General features: G+C 42.6%; 1 protein-coding gene across 1 annotated transcript in view; it reads right to left on the bottom strand.

The window, feature by feature from the left end:
- The window catches only part of LOC310859086 (phospholipid phosphatase-related protein type 5-like), a 97,263-nt gene extending 96,219 nt beyond the window's left edge, over positions 1–1,044 (bottom strand). Inside the window, exon 1 of the mRNA XM_083765465.1 lies at positions 871–1,044. The gene's annotated coding sequence lies outside the window, so the exon portion shown is untranslated. The remainder of the gene's footprint in view (positions 1–870) is intronic.
- Positions 1,045–15,902: the final 14,858 nt, after the last annotated feature.

Here is a 15,902-nt window from a genome sequence, read left to right as displayed (position 1 = left end):
CCGTCTCTCAGCACACACTTCAACCCCCTCTATACCCGTCTCTCAGCACACACTACAGTATATGGCAGGTCTGTCTACAACTTCACAGACACAACGGTAAGTGGACACGTGTGTGTGTGTGGGGGTGGGTGTGTGTGTGTGTGGGGGGGGGGGGGGTGAATACAGTATCAAGCAGGCATGACATCATGCGCTCACTTTCGCAAAGGAATTATTTCCATTGCGCGTGCCACACACACACACACACACACAATGTGTGAGATGTGGGTAGATACCAGATCTGCAGGCTACACACCACATCGCCTCGTCTCCTAGACTCTACCGTAAGCATTAAATAGGATTAAAGTGTTTTTTTATGCTTCATTAACACATTTTGCTGGAGGGACCCCTTGGAACCTCTCAAGGACCCCTGGGGGTCCCCGGACTACACTTTGACAACCACTACCTCATAGCACACACACAACATGCACATACATGACAAACATGTATGTGCTTCACCGTATAACATGCCAACGCAACAAGTGCATCAATTTGAATCTTGTACAAAAGTGTGTATTGTTCATGCGTGCGTGCGTGCCCGATTGAGGTCGAGCTGCAGCACCTCGGACAGCGCGCGTGCACGCTCGCGCCACACACACACACACACACACACACACACACACACACACACACACACACACACACACACACACACACACACACACACACACACACACACACACACACACACACACACACACACACACACACACACACACACACACACACACACACACACACACACACACACACACACACACACACACACACACACACACACACTTCAGAGGAGGAATGAAAAAGAACACAGCATGAGGTTGAAGAGTGTCTCACCTTGGATCTCTGGTACTGTATGTGTGACGATGAAGACCACTCTGACTGTGGGAAACCACTGTGTTCTTTATGCCAAGAAGAAGAAGAAGCTGCTCCTCCAGTAGATCTCCATCACTCTCTGCCTCCCGTCTTCGCTCAGATCTCCACTCTACTCCGCTGCGCTGCGCTGCGCTCCTCTCTGATCCGCTTCTGTCTTCTCCTCTCCTCTCTGTCAAAGCAAACCAGCCTGCACTTTCCCTTCTTGCTCCGCCACTGAGGAAGCCCTAGGCTGCGAGTGTGAATACAGAGAGAGAGAGATAGATGGAGTGAGTGAGTGAGGGAGAGAGAGAGAGAGAGAGAGAGCTTTGCCCAGTGCCAGCCTCCAGTATAAGCCTCCAGTCTGTGTCTACGTGTCTTCTGAGAAATAAATATGATGATGATGATCCTTCACAGTTCTTCAAGGCTAATTAGAGGAGGAGTGGAGAGCCACCGGGCTCCGCGGGAAGCCTGCTCAGCTCAGTAGGCGGTAGAGATGCAAAAGGACCGAAAAATCTTGAGATCTTCAATGTCTGGTGTGTTCTCGTTCTGTGTATGTGTGTGTGAGAGAGGGGGGGTAAGAGCACAAGAAGAAGAGAAGAGGGGCAGTATATGTGTGTCAGAGGCTGAGGAGAGGAGAGTGGTAGCACTTCAATGCTCTGCAAGACGACAGGAAACTACTTTCATACTGGAGAATGAGGCAGAAACCATGGCATGTGCGTCCATGGATGGATGTATAATTGGGCGTGCGCGCGTGCGTGCCATAATAAGCGTGACAGCCACAAACAGCATGTGTGTGGTGTGTGTGTGTATGTTCATGTGTGAGTGTGTGTGACTGTGTGGCTGTGTGTGTGTGTGTGTGTGTGTGTGTGTGTGTGTGGCTGTGTGTGCGTGTGTTCATATGTGTGCTTGTGTTCATTCATGTGTGTGCGTGCGTGTGTGTTCATGTGTGTGTGTGTGTGTGCGGAGCCTATGCCAGCCTATAAGCCCAGTCAGGTAGGCAGTGATCCCTGCCCGTCCGCCTCAGCCCTGCGGACAGCAGACAGCGTGCCGTGATGTGGGTTTAATGACGCATAGTCAAGTGGAAAAGTGGGACGCATCAAGCACCGGCACACACAGCCCTATGTGGGTCAGTCAGAGGCCCTCAGGTGGAAGCTCACTATAGCCGCTTTCCTCACCGTTTGTGGGGATGGGCGCGCGCGCGCGTGTGTGTGTGTGTGTCATCAGTAGTGGTGGAAAGTAACTAAGTATACATTTACTTGAGCATTTCCAGTACTTTTGCTTCTACTCCACTACATCTCAGAGGCAAATATTGTAGAGTGGAGTAAACGTTACTGAAAATAGCCGATCTACAAGCTCTTGTAGATCAGCTATTTTCAAAAATATTTTTTTTTGTACATTTTAAAACTAAATAAGACTTTTAGGACTTATTCTGCAAGTATATTTCATTTCCGGACTTTTGCTTGTAACAGATTATTTATATATTGCAGACACTTACTTTCATTCAGATATTTGCATCTGGGGGGGGGGGGGTCAGATGGGGTCAACAGCCAAATACAGATAGTTCTGGGGGTCATTCTGTAGAATCTGGTCTCAGGCCTCAATCTGTTAAAACACATCGTTTTGAAGTATGGTTATAAACTATAAAGAAAACAACACGCCTCCACATCTATGCAATTACATTGTCCATGCATCTTTGAATTCATATCAAATTTGCACCTGAAGATCACAACGTACCGTGTGATTATGCTCCAAACTAAAATTAAATGGCCGCAATATAAATGCATGGAAATATGAAAGTGAAGCATTTTGCTTCTCACACTAGACTTCAACCTAACATCACAAAGGCTTCATCACATAAAGGCTATGAATTTGACAAGGGAGATATTGACATTTAAAGGACAATAGGAGAATAAAGCCTAACTAGAAAAAGTGCCCTTCTTCCTCAGCCTAGTGGGAATATGCGTGCACAGTTTCATCGCAATCGGACGCTGCGTTGAGGAGTTGTGGCGATTTGTACAAAGCGGGCTACTCCTGAAAACTGTAGGAGCCAATCGTGGCCAATCAGGATGGAATATGAGAAATCAAACAAACCTGTCTTGATCACATGACTATGGAGATCATGTGTACCGATTTGCGTGAAATTTGGATAAAATCTGAAGGAGTAATAATAGAAAATGTGTTTTACATATGTCGGCCTCCTGGTGGCGCTATAAAGAGCAGATGTGAAAAATTCCAGACAAAGGTCTTGGCCTCTAGGGAGTTGGCATACAAAGTTATCCACAGATCCGTGCAGTTAGAGGTAAAAACACGTTTCGGCCAGTTATAGCGCCACCTTGAGGCTGAGTTGAAATTGTTCATGTGGCATTTCGTCCTCGGCCTAGTGGGAATGTGGGTGCACAATTTCACGGAAATCACGCGATGTGTTCATGATTTGCAGCATTTTGTTTGAAACGGAGCACTCCTGTGAACTTTGGAAGCCAATCTTAACCAATCAGGATGGAGTGTGAGAAATCTGAAAGACCGGTTTCGTTGAATGGCTCTAGAGAGACTGTGTACCAATTTGCGTGATGTTTGGACAAAATCTGTAGGTGTACTGTGCAAAAACTTGTTTTGCACAAAGCGGCCTCCTGGTGGCGCTATAACAGGCCGTTCTGGAAAGTTTGGGGCAGAGGTTCATCGTTGGCATCCAGGGAGTGTGTGTGAAAATTTGGCATCGACCGGGTTAACGGTGGCCGAGATTAGCTGCTCACGGACACACGGACAGACACACACACACACACACACACACACACACACACACACACACGGACGGACGGACGGACGGAGTGCAAAACATACTCTCCCCCCATGCCTTCGGCCTGGTGGAGACAATAAGGCATGCTTCGTCGTACGACAGTGTCAAGCAGCCAGTGGTGGAAAAAGTACTCACCTGTTTTACTTAAAGGAAATAATAATAAAAAAGTCCCCCCATTCTGTGTTGTCTAGAACTGGTGGTCTGAAAAAGATCAGTAACATTATGAAGTACATCTCAGTGACATCACAAATATGTACTTCATAATGTTACTGATTTTTTTCAGACCTCCAGTTCTAGCCAACACAGAATGGGGGGACTTTTATTATTTCCACACAACGACTCTAAGGTATATTAATGACATAGTAAAATGTTGTGAGTGGTATTCCCCTTTAACCTTCACGTCATAGGCTGTATCTGAGCAAATCAACTATTTTTGTCCTACACAATTCCCATTGACAAAGAATGGAGAATTTACGTCATAATGTGGACGTGCAAAGCGACATGTTACGTCATGATGATTTACGATAAGAGCGGCCCTCACTTCACACGGGTGTGATTTTTCTTTCCACAGGCAGGTGTTGCAACACGATTCAAATGGTGATCAATAATCAGTATTTAAGTTGTCACCAGTTTGAATCGATTTTAAATCGATTCACAATATATCCTTACTTACATGCATGCCAAAAATAAGTGTCCAGTTTGGTGTTCCAACACAACGCCAGAGCACTGCACAAAGAACAGCTGTTTACCGAGTCTAATGGCTTAAAGCATGAGCCCGTCACACACACATTGCATAGTTCCCATGGTAACTCAGCTTCCATTGAGCAGTGTGACAGGCTAGTAGGGAAGTCACACATACAGTATGCACGTATGCACGTATGCACGCACGCAAAATGGTGGGAAGTAACTAAGCACATTTACTTAAGTACTGTACGTAAGTAAAATGTTGTTTTTTGTACTTTACTTGAGTATTTCCAATTTCCAATACTTGGGTTACTAATTATTTGATCATTGACATTAATACAAAACATACATTAAACATTGCAGCCCTATATACTGTACATTTCGGCCATTTGAAAATAGCAGATCTACAAGCTCACAATACGTCATGATGCGACACATTGTGAGCTTGTAGATCTGCCATTTTTAATATATGGGGACATTCAGCATAGTGAGTACTTTCTACTTTTGGTACTTTACATTTCGATGTCAATACTTTTGTACTTTTACTAGAGTACATTTTGAATTCCGGACTTTAATACTTATAACTGAGTAGTTCTACATTACAGTATTGATACGTAAAAAAGTGTTTCCACCATTGTGTGAGGCAGAAAAACATGTCAGATACCAGATTGACATATCTAGAGAAAGCTGTCAGGAAAAGAAAGAAATCAGACACGTCTGAAGTGAGTGGTACTGTACTGTACTGTACTGTACTGTACTGTACAAGCCCTCCTCCCTGACCTGTGTGTGTGTGTGTGTGTGTGTGTGTGTGTGAGTGTGTGTGTGTGTGTGTGTGTGTGTGTGTGTGTGTGTGTGTGTTAGGCTGTGCAACAGTGACACTTGGTGAACAAACGCTATAACGCTATTTCCGTGCTCTGACAGACCCAGGGACACACATAGCTGTCTTGGTTGCACCACTCAAAAACCTGTATATTATTTAATTTTATATCCTTTTAAAGCCCATTTGAAATAAAGCCTCAGCCCTGAAATGTATACTAAATTTAACAGGAATGGAAATAATGAGGAAATGTGATTCATGACTTATGCATTTACTACCATATAAAATGTCCTCACACAGGGAAGATCAATGTGTAACACGTCACGTGAGCAATAAAACCAATAAATAGTAGTGATAAACATTTGACCCTTTGGGTCCTGTAAACAGTGTTGATTTTGTCGACTATGACAAATCCTAAGGTTATAACAGCATCCTAAGGTTAGCAAGGAATATCACCTCTAAAACTAAGCATGTGTTGTATGGAGAATATAGGTTGCTGCTGCCTTCAGGAAGGAGATATGGTGTACCAGCATACAATAAGGTCAGACTAAAGAGGTCCTTTGTCAACCATTCGACTTTGAGGCTTAATCAGGAGTTGTAGTAGCCACAGGGTAATCTAGGCGGTGGATATTGCTCTTGTCTTCATGTCTTTATGTATGTAAATAGTCTTTGTGCTGTATATGTGTTCTGCATACTTGGCTGCTGGGTCGCAAGACAAATGTCAGTGTGAACTGACAATAAAGTACTACATCATCATCAAATAATGATCGTCGACTAGGCCTACATTTTTTCACTGCAGAAAACTGAAATGGAAATTAAATGAAAACTAAGCTGTGATGACTAAAACTAAGACTAAATCTATTGTTAGTATTGTTTAGTTTCCCGCAACTTAGTTTCCAGTATAAAATAAAAGGCGTGTAGTTTCCATTACCTTTAGAATCCCCATCATCAAGGATGTCATTAGCCTGCTAGCCTGCCTGCCTTCTGAACTGGAACGCCGCCATATTTTAATGAGCATTATTAGTGAGGAGGACCAATTATATGAAGAGACGCTTGAATGTGTGGGAAGAGCCCTTTCAAGTAGCCTATACTTCATCCACCAATCATATGTAATTATACATAGGCCTAGTATAAGTATTATGTATGTAGTCATTTAGTATTTAGTTTTTCTTGTTTGTTTGATCGTTATTACTTCTATGGAAAATAACGATACGAACGATGCACAAAAGCAAATTTCACCCAATTATTTACACAGGGGTCCTCAACCAGTGGTCCGGGGACCACCAGTGGTCCTTGAGGGGGTTCCAGGTGGTCCCCAGCTAAATGATGGAGAGTTGGTAACCAAATGGACCCTTAACTCTTAGTGTAAAACGAAAACAAATGGACCCCTACGGGTTCATTTGGTTTCATTTTACGCTCTCAGGAGTTAAGTTATTGTTAAACATCTGCATTACTTAACTTATTTCTGTCCTTTATTCTCAGTAAAACAAATACAAGAATACAAGAACCGCCCCACCGAGCGGTGGGGTTGGTGAGGTTGGAAGATAAAAATGAGGGCAAGGGTGTTTTAAGGTGAGCATTCTGGTTACCCCCACGGTCCCACCACTACTACACACACTGTCCCACCCAGTTACATTTATGGTCACAGATCCCCTAGGGCGAGATCGGACGAGATAAGGGTTTATAATGTTTAATAATGATTTTTACCGGCTTTACCGGCTTGGCATCATGGTCGCCCGGCAACGCTTTCCTTCCGCGTTGGTGATGTCATCAATCATTGTCCTTCATCCATCATTGTCCTTCATCCAGTCTATCGTTGGCGACAATTGTCTACAATTCCATGCTGATCGAAATACAATATATTTTGCATTCTCTAATTGTGTAGACTTATACATTAACAACACATTCGCTCCCATTACACTAGGAGGCATCGTGAGGCCAGTGCCAGTCAAACGCACGAATACCAAAGTAGAAGAATAGATCATGGGCAACCAGGAAGTGCCCCCCACACTGTGTGTAGCTTCCCTGTAGGCAGAGGAGGTCCTGCGGTGGAATTGTTTTGATCCGCGCGATGTAAGAACAGGGAATAATAACCATCCAAACATCGGATTTTGTCTCATATTGAGCAGAAAAAGGTGTAATAAGCGTGCAAATGCATGTCGGATTTGCATTTAGACTGTTCTACCATGCGAATAGAGAAAGAAAAACAAAATATATATATATATATATATTATATATGGATTAATGGTGATTAATCAAATCTCGTAATCTCATTTTGGCACAGTGGGGTACAATAGCTAGTCATGAGAATTTCTCATTTCAGCATAGATTGTGTCAGGCATAGTTTTACTGGGGTTAAGTTTTGGTACCCGTGGTGGGGTGTGTTCTGGTACCCGTGGTGGGGTGTGCGGGGTGCTTACGTGATGGATGGCAGCCGGGCTGCGAAACTTTCCTTATGAGAGGCGATCCGTCTGTGTGAGGGCCGGGTTCTTTCAGAAATGGAAGAGGTCCTCTGAGTGTCCATGCACAGCAGCACCTCTGAAAGATGTCCGACAGGGTAGAGAAAGACAGATCATTCTTTACCCCGTTCTTTCTTTTCCATCTGTCCTCCTCGGCCCATTGCAGGGCCTAGAGCTGGCAGAGTACAGCAACGGTCTTAATATCTGTCTTTTACAGCCTCCCAGAGTCCCACAGGACAGCCATATTATCCAGGCCATAACTTTAACACTTTGAAGGTGTGCAGGTATTTTTCTCTTTCTACTTCATCTATATATAATATCTTCTATTATGGTGATGCTTTTAGAAATGGCTGTCTGGTTTTGCAGGATAATGTATGTGATGATGATGATGATGATGATGGTGGTGGAACAACTGAGGTGCATTTTACATAATGACTCTCTCAAATGTACCTTTTAGGCTTATTGAACCAATGAAAAGTATTAATAAGTAAGTGTGACTATAAAATGAAAATGACCACATTGGATCTATTGGAACACAGGTTCTTTTTTCCATTTCCTTACAGGTGACAAATACACATACTGTAAGCTTCCCACGCAACAGAGAGGATATAATGAAAGGGAATGGGGAAGCCGATGCTTATTGTGGGGCAGATTTAGTCAGTATTCCATGAGAATCTTTCACTTGGTGGTACAAGTATACCAAATTTGGCACTCAAGTGCTTCGGAACCTACTGTACTCTCTCAGAAAATGTGATGAAGTCAGATCAACATATGGAATGATTTCTGTACTGGCCATATATGGAGTGTGTCTTGAGTGTACTGTACAGGGTTTGATGAGGTCAGTCTGACCATACAGTATGTTGTCTGACCTGGTCAAATCAACAGGTCCGTCACGAGGCGTGATGTACTTACTGACTGACGGGAGATGCAGGTTTTCATAGTAAACTGCAAACTACAGTCCTCTGAGTAGCAGTAAAATTACTGGAAATTGGAAATACTCAAGAAGATTACCTGCCTGATGGAGGGGAAAGGAACTGGTCGGAATAACGTGTTCCTTCCACCTGCTACGTCCGGCTGGGGAAACTCAGGTGAAAAGAAGCCGCTTGGACTCCTCATGCATAGAAGGAAGCATGAGGTCAGTGCGCTGCCGCCCCCGGTTGGCAGAGGAAGTGTAGCACCCAGGATTACATTAGATAATTGACACCGGGTGAAAAACAGTACTTAAGTAATTGTACTTAGCTACTTTACACCACTGCACAAAATGTGTGCCCGGCAGGGCTTTAGTGGACAAACCCCCTTCCGATTCAGGGGGTCTGAATCTGACCCCCCCCATCTTGTCTTCATGTCTCCTCTCTCTCTCTCTCTCTCACACTTAGCTGCCCTTGGTGTCTTGTCTCTTTTCACTGACCTGATCTGAGAATAAAGCACAAAAATTCCCTGAATAAATCTTTAAAAAAAAAGCAGTTGTCAAAAGCAAGGACAAAGACAAGAATGTAAGATGCTGTGGGACCCTGTAAATAGAGCATCCACTGTTGCATCCAGATCCACTGACCCGACACCATTTAAAACATACGCACATGCACACACATTCACTGCTTAGTCACTACACAAATTGCACAGCAGTCCCAAACAGAAATTACTTATTATGCTCAACGCACAGGACACAAACATGTATTCTTCCTTTTTGAGAATACCTCAGAGAGGTACATACGCACATGCACACACATTCACTGCTTAGTCACTACACAAATTGCACAGCAGTCCCAAACAGAAATTACTTATTATGCTCAACGCACAGGACACAAACATGTATTCTTCCTTTTTGAGAATACCTCAGAGAGGTACATTGTTCTTTAAAAACAAATTGAGAAAACCTTAAAGCACTGGCTGAGGAAAAACTGATTTTGTGGTATGCTTCCAGCCTATAAACACTTGAATGTTGGGTGTGCACAAAATTAATTTAAAACAAAAAACACATTACTGAGGAGATTGAGTGCCATTCAGTGTCCTTTCTGTGTATGCGAAGTAGGCTGTTCTGTATGTGTGTCAAGCACTGTCTGTCACCATGGATCACAGCCAAGGACATTCTGTTTAAACTGCTATGCTGGGGAATTTAAGACATAAAGAATTAATCAGATTTTTGTATTTTTTTTTGCTAAATGGGATTATGAAGAGGATACAGCTACATCAGGTCAGCTGCAATAATATTTGGCAAAAACATGAACCATTTCTAAATGATGATAATAATACACTTACTGTAAAGTGCATTTTGAAACAGTTACAAATGCTTTACCAAAATAAGGTACAACAAGATAGCAATACAGATCTAACAGCTATAGAGAAAATCAAAAGATACCAATTAAACACAAACGGCATCACATAATATAATCGCGTAAGACAATATATACTCAACACTCAAGAGGCATATCCCCATTCGCAGATTTGGGTCATTAAAGCAAATAATTAGCAGCATTGAAATTAGCCTTTGGAGTGTTGTATAAATTAATTATGAGTCAATATAATAATGAGTCAATATACATACAAATTGCTTGCCCTGCTTTTTAGTATAATTTTTAGTGTTCCAGTTCCATTTTTGTTTGTTTGTTCACTTCCAATTTTACTTGTTTGTAGTACCCCTCTTGATTTGATGAAATTGGTTTTCTAAAGAGGGTGGAGAGTTGGGGAGACCCTTGCTAGTGAGCTGAACATACAGTACAGGCACTCGATAGAAGTGGTTCCCAAACTATTTCATGTCAAGGACCCCCAAATCGACAATAATTAGCCCACGGACCCCCATTATAAAATATATGCCACGGACCCCCAAAAGAGAAGATATTTTACGGCTCTAACAGTGCTTTTCAGCCATTTTAATTTCAAGGATGCCCAGTTTGACATGCATTAGGGCCCCAATGTAATGGCATTTGAGCCCAATATATATTGGTCTGTAACTCTCTGAGTTACAGACAGACCCATAAAGGTCCATTTGGTTCCTAATTATTATTTAGCTGGGGACCCCCTGGACCCCCCTACTTAAAAGTAATAGAGTAGACTAGAATAGAGTAATAGAGCTAGAATCACTAGACAGGCAATATAGGCCTACAGTAACCAGCTACAACAGCTGCACAGTGTTAGTCCCATGTTAAATGCAGTTTACTTAAACAAACTAATGTCTTTTATACAGTGAGGCCCTCACTGTATGTTTCTTCCCATTTTTTACCTCCTTTATGATGATTTCCTGTTTTTGGCTATAGCCTATAATAGTGTATATTTGTACGTCTCTAAATGTTATGAATTGAAAACGGTGGAGGCACTTGCCAAACAAGTGTAATACTTTATGGTGTGGAGGAAATTATGGAATTATTGTCGTCCACTCACAGTTAATAGTTTTTGTATTGCGTTGTGCTTGAAATGTACAGTAATTCTGCAAAACTTCAATTAATCAATGCTAACTCACACACCAACTATCAATGAAGGCATACATACCAACGATGCTCTCGAACAAAACGAACATGCAGTACACTTGGAGGGCTTCGAGTTCTGAGTCTCTGACAGCTCGATCAGCAGTAGTATACATCACTGTAGTGTACAGTCACTCACTGTACATTGTAGACCTTCCCTACATCATAGAGTTAGGGGTGTAGGCTACAGACATCTGACTGAGTTCTGTGAGTAACACCTGATCTTGGTTGAGTTGATTGCTTTGCTCAAGAGGAAACAACATCAAAATAAAAGCTCACGGCTTCTGACCTTGTAAACATCAGCCACTAGGGGGCTTCAAATGCAAATACATAACACACTCAACCATTACTCCAACAGTAGGCTACTGTAACAGAAGTACAGAACATAAAGTTATTTGTCATATCAGCCCTGTGCAATTCAATTTGTGATTATGAAGCCAAACAGAAATACAAATTGTAAAGTTCCGAGCTTCAATGCAAAAAAACTAAATTTTAAAGTTAATCACAATTATTTGTGTGACAATTAATCTTCAACTTTAATCGTGACATCCCTAAAAACAACCACTTACAAGTTACAATACGCGAGTCACACGACATCAGCATACCTGTTGCTTTTGAGGAAAGTCCATTTGTCATAAAATGCATGCTGCAGAGATATATAGGCCTATAGTTAGGGAAACTTAATTTTTTAAATTGTGACCAATCTGCAAAATAAATGCTTACAAATAGCTTTCTTGCAAATGTCTTACAAATGGGGTGTAAATTAAGGCAGTGGTTCCTAAACTTTTTCATGTCAATTAAGGACCTCCGCGGTCCCCCTTTTGAAAAGATATGCCAGGCACCCCCATAAGAGAAGATTTTTTTAGGCTCTAGCAGTGATTCTAAACACGTTTAATTTCAAGGACCCCCAGTTTGACCTTGCATTAGGCTACGGACCACCATTTAATGGCATTTCTATCTCTGGGACCCCCAATGTATATTGTAAAATCAATGTTAATTTAACTCTGAGAGTGTACAAATGTGTACATTTGTACAGTACACTCTCAGACTTACAGACCCATAAGGGTCCATTTGGTTCCAAACTATCATTTAGCAGGGGACCCCCTGGAACTCCCTCAAGGACCCCTGGGGGTCCCGGACCTCACTTTGGGAACCACTGAATTAAGGTGTCTACTATAACCTCTCAATTTGCTCCCTTGGGAAACGTTGCGACAGCTAGCTGCTGAAAGTTGGGGTACTATTTACAACCTATGCAGGCAGGCAACATTTTGTAATGTTATTACAATGTAGCCGTTGTAATAACGGCTATGGCCATTTTTAGCCCCTGTCACTTGCAGATTGGTCACAAATTTGGTTAACTTTCGCTAACTACTTGTAGATCTGCTATTTTCAATAGAGCAGCCAAACAAGCAGCAGCAAGAACAACAGCAAATGCAGTGGGTGTGCAGTGGTGGAAGAACAGCTGAATCAGATGTTTTACCTAATTACCACAATAACTGTTATAGCTTAAAAGGCCTGTAGCATATAAAAAATGCATTCAAGTAAAAAGTATTGGCATCAAAATAGTTTTGAACAATGTGAGTAGACTAGGCCTATTTTCAAAATAGCCTACTACAAACTCTTTTATAATAATAATCTAAATCTGTGGTGTTCACAAAATTTAAATAGCCATACAGTAGAAGTACAAATGTGTAGCAGTAACCTACTCACCACTTTCCACCATTGGGGGTGTGTGCGCTTCTTAGATCTATTCTACACCAGTCTTCTGCCATCAGTGACTCAGATGACATCACTGAAACTCACCTTAGCATGTCATCAGGTGAGATGTATATATTTGCCTACAAAAAAAATGCTCTCAGCAGGAAATGTCCAAACGAGGCATTTCCTGTTTACTGGCTATTAATTTACCCCAGAGTAATCTAGTAAGAGAGTAGCTTTGATCTTGCAGCAAAGCTGGTGCTTATGGGCTATAGTTCCACTTCCAAACATATTGCTCCTATGGCTGGAACTATCCCATTGCGATAGAATGAGCACTTCCGCATTCCATTGTTACAATGGGAGTCAACGCTAGTGTCACTACTCTCTTACTAGATTACTCTGGTTTACCCCTAAACAAACATTAAAAGTCCATAGACTTGGCTGCCACATGACATAATTTCAACAGCCAGACATTGGAGGGAGTATGATTTGAAAACAAAAGAAAGGGCACAGTGGTACAGTCGGTAGTGCTGTCGCCTCACAGCTAGAAGGTCCTGGGTTCGATTCCCACTGTTGGGCGCTGCAGGGGGTGTTGTTCTCTCCTCCGCGTCATCAGTGCCCATAACCGAGGTGGGGTTGGTGAAAGGGCCTTTCTGTGTGGAGTTTGCATGTTCTCCGTGTCCCCTAGGGTACAAAAAACATGCAGTAACCCTGGTCTCTAAACTACCTCCCCCTGGCCAGCCAGGGCGCCTGATGGAGGGGAAAGGAACTGGTCGGAATAACGTGTTCCTTTCACGTGCTACGTCCAACCAGGGAAACTCCCCCCTGTCAGGTGAAAAGAAGCAGCTTGGACTCCCCATGCATAGAAAGAAGCATGAGGTGAAAAAAATGGGTTGCAAAATTGTGGGATAAAAAAAAAGAAAAATACAGTTTTCTCCTAAAATAAAGCGTCAAAAAGTTTAATGTGGCTAACAAACATTTCTCTCTACAATCAAATTAATGTATTTAATGAAAATTTGTATTAATTCATTTCACATAATTATGAGCATATCAGCGATAAAACATATCTCCATCGATGATACAAATGAATGAAGGGCGGCGGGGGGGTCTCAAAAACAGAGGCATAGACCCTGAGCACAGTGAGTGGGCCACATTCGCCACAACACCCTCAGAGGATAATACTCATACTGACTGACGTGAGTGTGGTGCAGTTTGTGTACATGTTTGTGTGTGACTGTGTGCGTGCGCCGTGCGTGCGACGCGTGCATACGTGCGTGCGTGTGTGCGTGCATGGTATACTTCACACTCGCAGGCGTTCTGACTGCCTTTACATCACTTACTTTAACACGACGACTCTGGTGATATACAGTACTGTCAAATCTGACAAAGTGTGGCAGTATTAGGTGGCAGTATTAGGCAAGCAGGCCCATGAATTATGAACTGTTGCGATAAAACAAGGCTAGCCAATGGAACACAACCACCCTAAGGACTAGTACTATCTGTGCCTGTGTAGACCGACCTAGACCTATACTGTAGTCTACATGTAAACAGATTGAGCTGCTACCGTGGCTTTTTTTGTATAGGCCTACTATAAATAGTCTTGGGAAAGAATGCTGCTACAGTGTTTGTCCCTAATTGACTGCAAAAGATTGGTGCTATTTCAAAAGAGCTTTATACCCCGTATAACATCATTTGACATAGCTCTGTTTACAGAATGTTGTTCCGCTGCCAACTGTATAGGTTTACCCATTTTCAACTGTTTTTATTATATTTTGCTTTGGCAATGCAAACATTATGTTTCAGTTTTCTCATGCCAATAAAGCTCCTTTGAATAGAATAGAATTTAATTAAATTAAACCATAATCACTTTGAACAAGCTGTGACTTATATGACAGGACAGCTAGGTCCCAGGCCAGGACACAGTGTCACTGGCCTCCGTCCAGTAAGAATGAGATGATGAATTATTCACCGGAGTGCGGAGGTCATTAAAGCGTTGTCTGCTACGCTAATCTCACTCGCCAATACACAGGCCAATGAGACGGCGCCAGCGCATAAAGAAAGTCTTATTAAACAGCCTCCATGCAGCAATTAGTTTAATGAGTCACAAACCGGGCTGAGGGCAGTTATCAGGGAGTGATTAGTACCAGTGGTGCCAGGTTCTGTGACAGAAATAAGCAGCCAGGTCTATGAAAACAAGCCCAAAAGAAGCGACTATAGGCTACCACATCGGCTATTTGAAAATAGCCTACAACAAGCAACATGAGGCGTTGTGAGCTTGTAGATCATCTATTTATTTATTGTTAATCTCAGAAAGACGTGACAATTAAAAAAAAAACATTTTAACAACACAAATCTGGTATGGGGGTCCCTGGCACAAAATATTTTTAGATGTAGGTCCTATGAAATATACAAGAAGCACTGCAACTACACTTAAGAAACAAGCCCAAAAAGCCGCAACCCACAAACTACCAATATTTACAAGCAACTTTACAGAAAAAGAAGCCCAAAGTCGCTTATAATATCATATAAAATCAGACATGGCAACACTGGTCCGTACAACAAGCCCCACTGAGGGCAATCAAGGACTGAAGGCTTGAGGAACAGGGAACAGGGAACAGGCATCATGCTGCTGGCAGAGTGTAGAGTAAGAGATAGACACGCTTTGATCTTGCAGCAAAGTGGGTGCCTCTATGGGCTATAGTTCCAACTTATAAACATTGCTCCTATGGCTGGAACTATCCCATTGAGATAGAATGAGCACTTCCGCATTCCATTGTTACAATGGGAGTCAACGCTAGTGTCGCACTGTCGCCACTCTCTTACTATATATCTGGCTGCTGGTATGACTGGTGTGACTCGCCCACCTATCATCACATCATCTGTACTGTACAGCTGTTGATAAGATATCAGCATGACACACCACTGAGGGCCGGGAACGTAATCGTAATCTATAACGATAAGATTATAGAGAATTGCAGCAGACTGACCTCATGCTTCTTTCTATGCATGAGGAGTCCAAGCTACTTCTTTTCACCTGACAGGGGAGAGTTTCCCCGGTTGGACGTAGCGTGTAGAAGGAACACGTTATTCCGACCAGTTCCTTT

The sequence above is a fragment of the Protomyctophum parallelum genome (genome assembly GCF_964188405.1).
Source record: "Protomyctophum parallelum genome assembly, chromosome: 5".
In the NCBI taxonomy this organism is placed as follows: domain Eukaryota; kingdom Metazoa; phylum Chordata; class Actinopteri; order Myctophiformes; family Myctophidae; genus Protomyctophum; species Protomyctophum parallelum.
Note: the sequence above shows the minus strand (reverse complement) of the source record. Positions and strands in the feature narration are given on the sequence as shown.